Raw genomic sequence first — 9,501 nt, forward strand, 5'->3', positions numbered from 1 at the left:
CCAAAATGATGGAAATTATGCAAGAATGATGCATGATTTCTATACTAAATGCAATTCTACACTAAGCTATACTACATGATGCATGGTTTTTGTTATGACGGAGAGGATAATTTAAATTACCTCCCGTTGCGTATGCATTAACTTCCCCAAACCAAGTAAGACACTATTGCTAATGTCAAAGCATGTGGGAGTTCATGCACATGCTATGCTATGCATGAAACTAGATTGTCATTTTGGATTTTCAAAAATGGGAACAATAAAGAACACCTCAAAGGAACCGAGGTGTGAGTCCTTTGATGTTGCTAGGACTAAACTAACAATGATCAAAATGAAAATAGAATACAAAGAGATATAGACAAACCGTGGGAGAGTAGGAATCTCCAAGGCTAGTCTTCCATCATGCTACTATCACCATCACTTCCCTCATGAGAAGTGGTCACATTGCCACTTTCCTTGGCACTTTCTTCTTTGCTTTCCTCATCACCATCTTCACTATCTTCTTCTTCATCTCCACTTGCTTCTTCCTCAATGTTATCATCAAATTCCTCATCATTTCCAACAACCTCATTGCCTTCCACCACGTCCCTTGATGCACCCGGAAATAAGGCTTCTCTATCCGCCCAGATAGGCAAAGGACAAGATGGATCAAGGAGTCCTTGCCTAGCTAGATGTAGGAGGGGAGGATATTGAGCCAAATAAGCATTCTTCCGATCTTCATAAGCTTGCTTGTGCATGGCTTGCATAAGAAGAGTTACATAGTCTTTCCCAATTTCAACTCCTTGCGGTTTGAACTCTTCATAATCATAGGGGTAAGGTGGTATAACAATGGAAGAGGAGGGAGTTTCATGATCACCCTTTTGTTGTTGAATGATGTACTCGGCTTCCTTGGATAGGGGGAGTAAATAGTTGGTCCGGTGGACACTAAGACTGCAAATCTTTGCGGGTAAAGTGAATGATCGAGCCTCACTTGTAAGCCACCCATACTTGGTATCAAGGGAATTGTGAGCAACCCACTTAAACTTGTTGATCAAGGTGGTCATATCAATAAGATGGCCACCATCCTTAGCCTTGTACTTGCTATCCTTATTGAAATTAGGATCAAAGTGCTTGGCTAGGACCGTGACAAGGCCGCCATTAACAATTACGGTTTGACCCTTCTTCCCACTATCTACATGGAGCCATCTATCAACCAATAGCCTCAAAGAATTGTAAGGCTTGGTGTGAATTCTTCCAATATTCAAAGTTGATTCAAGGAGAATAAAATCGAGTCCCGTGAAATGATTGGTGTCTTTCCTAGCAATTATGGTATTTCCCACAACTTTGTGCCATATTCTTATGCCCGGATGATGGACCAAAAGAGCACGACAAGCTTTAAAATCTTCAAATTTCTTCCCGGAGATTGCCTCCCAAAGAGGCTCGGGATCATACTTCCCATATTGCTTATAAAATTTATGTTCATCGCTAAGACCCAAAATTTCACCCAATTCCGGAAAGGTAATGCGTCTACTAGTGTTAGCTAGACGAAACTCAATATTTTCCCTATTCTCAACTTTTGTTACTTTTAAAGAACTTAAGAATTCCAAGACAAGGGAGGGGTATGTTACTTCCTTCATTTCAAACAATTTCTTTAAACCCATGGCATTGAAAAAGACTCTTGTTTGTTCAAGAACACCTAACTTCTCTAAAGCATCTTGGCATATGAATTTGGTGGATTGAATTTGTTTCATAGCAAACTTGACAAATGTATTTCTATGGGAATCGGAAATGAATGTTACCTCCGGATAATGCAAGAGTTGATTAATTACCGGAGTAGAGGGTGATGCTTCCATAGAAATTTGTTGAGGTTGTTGCACTTCCAAGCTTGGTGTTGATACCACCATTGCCAAAGCTTTCTTCATTTGTAGAGCTTTTTGCCTTTGAGAGAGAGTTGTAGTCTTTGGTGCCTTTGCTTTTGCTTTTGTTGCTCCCTTTGTTCTTGCCATTTGATGAGCTAACCAAGAAAAAGATCAAAAATCTTCAATTTGTAGAATGCCCAAATCGATTTTGAAGGTGAAAGGCTTTGCCTTTATGAGAACAAAAATCAATTCAAAGGTGAAGATTTTGTGCTTGGTTTTGATTGTTGATGAAGAGGGAGTGATTGATTTGCTATTTGAAAGATGGTTTGATTTGATTTTGGTGAGTTTTGTTGAGGGTTTTTGTTTTTGAGATGGAGAGGATGAGGGTTTTGATGTTATGGGTAGTGTTTATGAGTGAATGAATGAATGAATGAAGGTGGGGTGGGTATTTAAAGAACTCGACAATATTAGGACGCAGGGGCAATCCGTGCGGATTAGGCGCAATCCGCTCGGATTCTTCAGCTTCAAATTTTCAAAAATCCCGCCTAGAGACGGGCGGATTCTGGGGAATCCGCTCGGATTCTTCTGAGATGAGACGGGCGGATTTTGCTTAGGACGGACGGATTCTTGTCCAGAGATTTTTCTTTGTTTTTCTTCAGCTGCAAGACGGACGGATTGTTCACAAGACGGACGGATTCTGTGAGACGGGCGTCTTTCCAGGAATCCGCTCGGATTCTTCAACAGTCAAGAATTTGCGATTTTAGCTCGCCCAAGGCAGGCGTCTTCTCGGCCAGGACGCTCGGATCCTCTGCAGACGGGCGGATTCTCAGGAATCCGCTCGGATTGGTCCTTGTGTACACGGATTCAGTTCCATCCGTGCACCAACGCATTCCCTTATCATTCTTTCTTTCTTTCATTCAAATCTTGTGTTCTTCATTGCGGGGGCACTACTAAGGCATGAATAGCCTAGGCAATCGCCATCCCCACACTAAGGTAAAGCACTACACATCAATTAAAATCATTAGTCCCTCCCTCACTTCTCTCTTACATGACAATTATTTTGATCAAAGTAAATAAATCCAAAAATGACAAAAATGCAATACAAAAATTAAATGTAAGTTAGGGAGTTAGAAATATTTACAAGTGGTGGTTTAGGGAGGACTCCACCAAACTCTCATTCTTGATGAGATGTCAAGGGGGCATGTTCAAGGTGTTGTTGATGTTGCTCAACACCTCGAAGAAGTAATTAAAAGCTTGTTCATTGTTGTGGTAGAGGTCCTCAATAGACCTTGGCCCTTGTTGTTGATCATGATCGATGGCATGCCCAATGTAGGGATTAAAGATCCCTTCAAATTCGTCGTCCCAAAGACCACAAACTTCATTGAGTTGATCATTGAAAATCTCTTGCTTGGATGGAGACAACTCTCCCAATTTCTTTTCTTGGCCAATGAGGCCATCTTCTTCTTCCTTGGTTGATTTTGATGAGCTTTGCAAGCTCTCCTTTTCACAATTCACTTGCTCTTTGAATGGAGCATCTTCAACTTTCTTCCTCCATTGGAGTTCCGATTTCTTCTTTTCATCTTTTCGGCTATAATGATCAATCATGAAACATGGCTCATGCAAACAAGGAGCTCTCATGGTCTTGTCAAGATTAAAGTTATGCTTTCATCTCCCACTTCTAGAGTGAGCTCTCCATGTTTCACATCAATCACCGCACCCGCGGTGTGTAGGAAAGGTCTTCCTAAGATGATTGGAATGTTGGAATCTTCCTCCATATCAACTATGACAAAGTCCACCGGGATGAAAAACTTCCCAATTCGCACGGGGACATCTTCCCATATCCCTAATGGTGTCTTCGTCGATCTATCGGCCATTTGAAGAGTGATATTGGTGCATTTAAGCTCTCCCATTCCCAACCTTTTACTTACCGAGTACGGCATGACACTCACACTAGCCCCTAGATCACATAAGGCTTTGTTGATCGTTGTGTCGCCAATGGTACACGGTATTGAGAAGCTTCCCGGATCCTTTAACTTTGGAGGTGAACTCCCTTGAAGTATTGCACTACTCACCTTAGTGAAGGCGATAGTCTCAAGTTTCCGGATTGACTTCTTCTTCGTGAGGATATCTTTCATGTACTTTGCATAGGCCGGAACGTGATTGATTAATTCCGTGAAAGGAATTGAGACTTCTAAGTTCTTCACAATTTCCATGAACTTTCCAAGTTGATCATCAAATTTAGGCTTGGCTTGACGACTTGGAAAAGGAAGTCTAATCACAATGGGCTCCTTTTCTTTGGCTTTGTCTTCATTTTTCTTTGAACTTTCTTCTTTTGATGATTCCCCTTCTTTGGGACCTTGCACCACAACTTCATTCTCACTAGCTCTCACAACTTCATCCTCAACTTGCTCCTTCGGTGCCTCATATCTTGTACCACTTCTCAAGTGAATGGCACTAACCGTTTCATGTCTAGGGGGATTACTTTGTGGTGGTAATTGCCCCTTTTGTCTTTGTGAGCTCGAAGATGCTAGTTGGGTCAATTGTGTTTCCAACATCTTGGTGTGAGCTAGAATGTTGTTGATGGTGGTGTCTTTTGCTTGGCTATCTTTTTGCATTTGAGTGAAAAATTCTTGTTGATTCTTTTGCATTTGAAGGACCGCTTTTTGGACATCAAAACTTTGGTCATTGTGGTGATTGTATGGATTTTGATTTTGGTAGCCTTGGTTTTGATTGAAAAAGGGTCTTTGATTTTGATTTCTCATGGGTGGTGGAGTGTATGTTGTTTGAGGGTTTTGGACATTTTGGCTTTTGTATGAGAGATTTGGATGGAACTTGGTGTTTTCATTGTAAAAATTTGAATAAGGGGTACCACTTTTGTAAGCTTGGAAAGCATTGACTTGCTCGGTTGTTCCCCTACATTCACTTGAGTCATGACCTAAGGTTCCACAATTCTCACATATCCCGCTTGGGATTGATGAGGATGCCGTCATGGCATTGACATGATGCTTTGTTGATTTTGAGTTTTCCTCAAGTCTAGCCATAGCTTGTTCAAACTTCAAGTTGATTGTGTCAATGTGAGCACTAAGTTGAGCACCCAATTGAGTAACGGTGTCCACTTCATACTTTCCTCCTCTAGTAGCCTTGCGAGGCCTACTATATTGCGAATTATGGACCGCCATTTCCTCAATCTTGTTCCATGTTTGATTGTCATCAACTTCGGTGAACATTCCATTTGATCCCATATTGAGAATGTTCCTTGAATCTTCATATAAACCATTCCAAAATTGTTGCACTAAAAACCATTCGCTAAGTCCATGGTGAGGACATGAGCGACAAATACCTTTGAACCGCTCCCAAGCTTCATACAAAGATTCTTCATCCCTTTGCTTGAAACCCGTAATTTGAGCTCTTAGCATATTGGTCTTTTCCGGTGGGTAGAATTTTTGTAGAAAGCTAGAGCTAGCTTCTTCCAAGAATCTATTCCAAGGGTGGCCTTATCAAGGCCCTTCAACCATTGCTTTGCGGTGCCGATTAACGAAAAAGGAAATAAGACCCATCTTATTTGGTCTTGAGTCACGCCCGTTTGAGAGATAGCTTCACAATAATCACAAAATGTTTCCATATGAGAATGAGGGTCCTCACTAGGCATTCCCCCGAATTGGCTCCTCTCAACTAGTTGGATGAAGGCGGACTTGGCAATAAAGTTTCCGGTAAGATGTTGTGGGGTAGGAGTACCATTTGGTAGATCCTCCTCGGTGGGTATAGAGTGTGACGAGAATTTAGGCATTGTAGGTGGATTTTGTGTGGTATTGTTTAATGGGTTCTCTTCTCCTTCTATTGCGAAAGGATTGACAAACTCACTAGTGGGTTGAACAACTTCACCAACACCTCCCAAATTCCTCCTAACAAGTCTCCTATTATTCGTCAAGGTTCTTTCGATTTCACGGTCAAAAGGTAACAAATCTCTTTGTAACCTTCTAGACATGCAAAATATCAAACAACTCGAAAACAATTAGAACAAACCTTGAGGAGTCTTACTTCCCCAAGGTGAAAAAGGACACAACTAAAAACAATAAAAGAAATCTTAAATCAATTAAACACCGTCCCCGGCAACGGCGCCATTTTTGATCGATGCCATTTGGTGTTCACAATTAAGCATATGTGGTCGTTGGTCAATGGTCGATACAAAACACAATTTATACTTCACAAACAACTCTACAATTAGTAAAGAGGCAAGTAAAGGTCGGATCCCAAGGGACGGGTATTGAAATGAAGATTCTATTATAACTAGTGGTGTCTAGGGGTGTCACAAATTGGGTTGATGTAGAAGGTTACTAAACTAAAATAGCAATGAAAATAAACTAACAAAGTAAATGAAATAAGGGTGTAAACAATTGATTAAAAGCACTAGGGTGTCATGGGTTCATAGGGGAATCATGGGATATGATCATACAAACATGTTCTCAAATTATAAGCAAGCAATTATTGTTGTGATGGATTGAGTTAGGTTATATCTTACAATCCTAGGAAAGTTTGGGTCCCGGAGCCGAATCTCTTGGATTGTACAACACCTACAAGTCGACTTAATCTTCCCTACTTGACACATGCATGGTCTAACAAGACTCGAGTTGGGTTATGTCTTACAAGTCAAGTTGAATGGATAGAAGATGATAGTAAATGCAAGGATTCATAGGCTTAGCATTTCATCAAATATAACATGTGCATGTATTAAGATCAAAACAAGCAAGCAAATAAGATATGAAAGCATATTAATTTAAGCATGAATCATTCCCCATGTTGGTTTCCCCTAATCACCCATTAAACCCTAGCTAAGAGACTACTCACTCATTATCATATTGATCATGCTAGAAAGGTTGTCAATCATACTAACATAATGAAACATGATGAATAAATGAAAGTAATTAGCAATAATTAAAAAGGGATTAAGAGATTATACCTACTAATGATTCCAAAATAATAATGCAAAGAATAATAGAAGAACTTGATGATTGATGGAAGGTTGTCAATCTCCCAATAAACCCAATAATCTTCTAATTACCCAAAATAAATGAAGAACAAGAGAGAGATTAAAGAACTAAAACTTGGATTAAAACTTGATTAATATTTGATTACAATATTGAAGAGAGATTTGATTGATATTAACTACTCTAATTATTGATAAGAAGAACATGCTCCTCTAATTAGACTAATGGGGTATTTATAGTGAAAATTAGGGAGGATGCATTAGGGTTAACTAAGGGCTAAACTAGTAATTACACTTTTTAAGTTGAGCAAGGAGCCTCAGGGATTATCCGAGAGAAGGGCTTCTCCATTTCGTAGCTTGAAGAACGAAAGCGTCTTTGTCTTTGTGATCCGTGGCCGGGAGTCGGGACGGCCGGATCAGGATGGACGATCCGAGCGGATCAAGGAACAAGACGCTCGGACTGGGCATGAAGAATCCGAGCGGATTCCTGGTGAGGACGCTCGGATCGGCGAGGACGGACGGATTCTCTCTGATCCGTTCGGATTGTAGTTCATGACTTTCCTTCTTCTTTTTCTTCCCTTTTCTTCATGAATTCCTTGGGGATTTCCTTGGGGACTCAAGGATCCTTTTCTCAACAATGCTCTTCTACTATGCTATGTACAAAGGCCTTCTAGTCTTGTCTCTCCTTGATGCTTGGTCATTGAATATGATCAATTTAGCCTTGTTTTGCCATGAAAATGCAAGATTCTTACTCCTTTCCTACCAAGGGATCAAAATCTCAAAGAATATGCAAAACAAAGAACTAAAGATAAGAAATGACCCAAATAGGCACTAAAAAGCATAGAAACAATGGTAATTCGGGGGCTAAATATGCGCCAATTATGGTCGCATCAACGATTTTCTATGTCTTTGGGTACTTTATCGAGTGGGGCTTATTCTGTCGAGTAAGTATGTTTGGTTTACGAAACAGTGTTCTGCTGAAGGGTACTCGATCGAGTAAGTTGGGGACTCGATCGAGTAAGTGTCACTCGATTGAGTAAGTTACTTACTCGATCGAGTAAGTTACTTTGCGGGTTGTTTTAGTCGGGTTTCGTTAGTAACGTGTGATTGATATATAAAGCGTTCCGTCACTTTCTTCATCATTTGTATCTTTTCTAAAAACCTTTCAAGAGAGAAAAGAGGTTACATTGTCTTCGTTCGTCGCGTTACTATCAAATCCCAAGGGCTAAGATTGTCACATCATCGTGTTCTCTACGCCGTTGAGTTCGTCGTGTCGAGGGTAAGATCCTTGTATAGTTTTTATATTGCTTCGTTGATTTTGCTTAAAACCCTAATTGGGTAGATTGGGGGTTTTGGGAGTATTTTGTTGATTAGATGGTAATTGTATGATTATATGCTTATAGGAGGAGGTTTTGTTGAGGAGCGATATTGATTAGCTGCTTATGACGGTCTCGTGATTGCTTATTCCAGGTAGGGTCTCCCTACTCGGTTATTGATTACATGTTGTTGTTGATGGTTGATTATTGTTGTTGACTCATATCGAATTGGAATTGGTAATTGGTAATTGTTGTTGTATAATGTGGCTGGCTGTGATTGTTTGTCTGTGGTACTCCAGGTGCGTCCTCGCCTGAGTGGAGTCACTTGCGGGAGTGGCTTCACGCCCTTGATTCGCCCTCTGTGGAACCCGCCACAGAGAGGATGTGCACATTAATGAACATGGGTTTATCGCTCGGATGAGATGAGCGGGGCTTAGGTGGGAACGACTGTGGTCCCCCAATGGCGGCGAGAAATATCTGTTGCGATGGGTATTCTGGCAGGACTACACACTTTAGTGTGTAGTCAGGTGTGTGTAGTTGTGACGGAGTTTGGGTAATGTGTGTTGTATCTTATATATTGTGTTTTGTGTAATCAGTAACTGACCTCGTTTAAGTGTTTTGAAAACTGTGGTGATCCATTCGGGGGTGGTGAGCAGTTATTGAACAGGTATGAGATGGACGCGCATGGGATAGCTGGGTTGAGTTGCCACGAGATGTCTAGAAGTCTTCCGCTGTGTCTTAAACTTTTAGTTACTTTGTTTGAGTTAGCTTTTTGAGAACTTTGTATTTTATTTTATCAGTTTCGGATTTGGTTTGTATCGCTTAAACTTTATTATTAAAGTATGTTTCTTTATGGTCTATTTGATTATCATTGCCTCGGGTAACCGAGATGGTAACGTTCCCATGCACGAAGTGGTCTGGTAGGGCACTTAGTGTATGAGGGTGTTACAATTAATGGATTAATTTGCAAGTCTTAATCAATCAAGGATCCTGAATCGCTTGCTACCCAAGATTTAGAGTCGTTTTGTCAACCTATGTAAAGATGAAAGAGTATAATACATGTAATGGTAACAGTCAAGACCACCGTTACTTATCACGGGTAGTAGTGTGTTTGACTGTCACGTTTGACCCATCACATTTAAAGCAAATATTTCATTTTGAATATTTTACCTTTTATCAAATGGGCTATCATGTATCAGATTTTAAACTTGAAATATTGGAAGGGTGGTCTTTAAAAAAGAGTTTGTAAATAGTACTTCAAAAGATTTCCTCTTTTATGCTACAACTTTTGTTTGTCTTTTATGAAACTTTGTTTGGTTCTTTCCTTCTACTAACAAGAGTTGTCTTCTTGTTAATGTCCTCTCCA

General features: G+C 40.3%; 1 non-coding gene across 1 annotated transcript; it reads left to right on the top strand.

Moving 5' to 3' along the window:
• The first annotated feature begins 5,144 nt into the window (after positions 1 to 5,144).
• On the top strand, positions 5,145 to 5,251 carry LOC141597614 (small nucleolar RNA R71). Its single transcript, XR_012522839.1, has one exon. It is a non-coding gene; the product is annotated as a small nucleolar RNA R71 (small nucleolar RNA).
• The last annotated feature ends 4,250 nt before the right edge of the window (positions 5,252 to 9,501 follow it).

Source organism: Silene latifolia, chromosome 8 (genome assembly GCF_048544455.1).
Source record: "Silene latifolia isolate original U9 population chromosome 8, ASM4854445v1, whole genome shotgun sequence".
Taxonomy (NCBI): Eukaryota; Viridiplantae; Streptophyta; class Magnoliopsida; order Caryophyllales; family Caryophyllaceae; genus Silene; species Silene latifolia.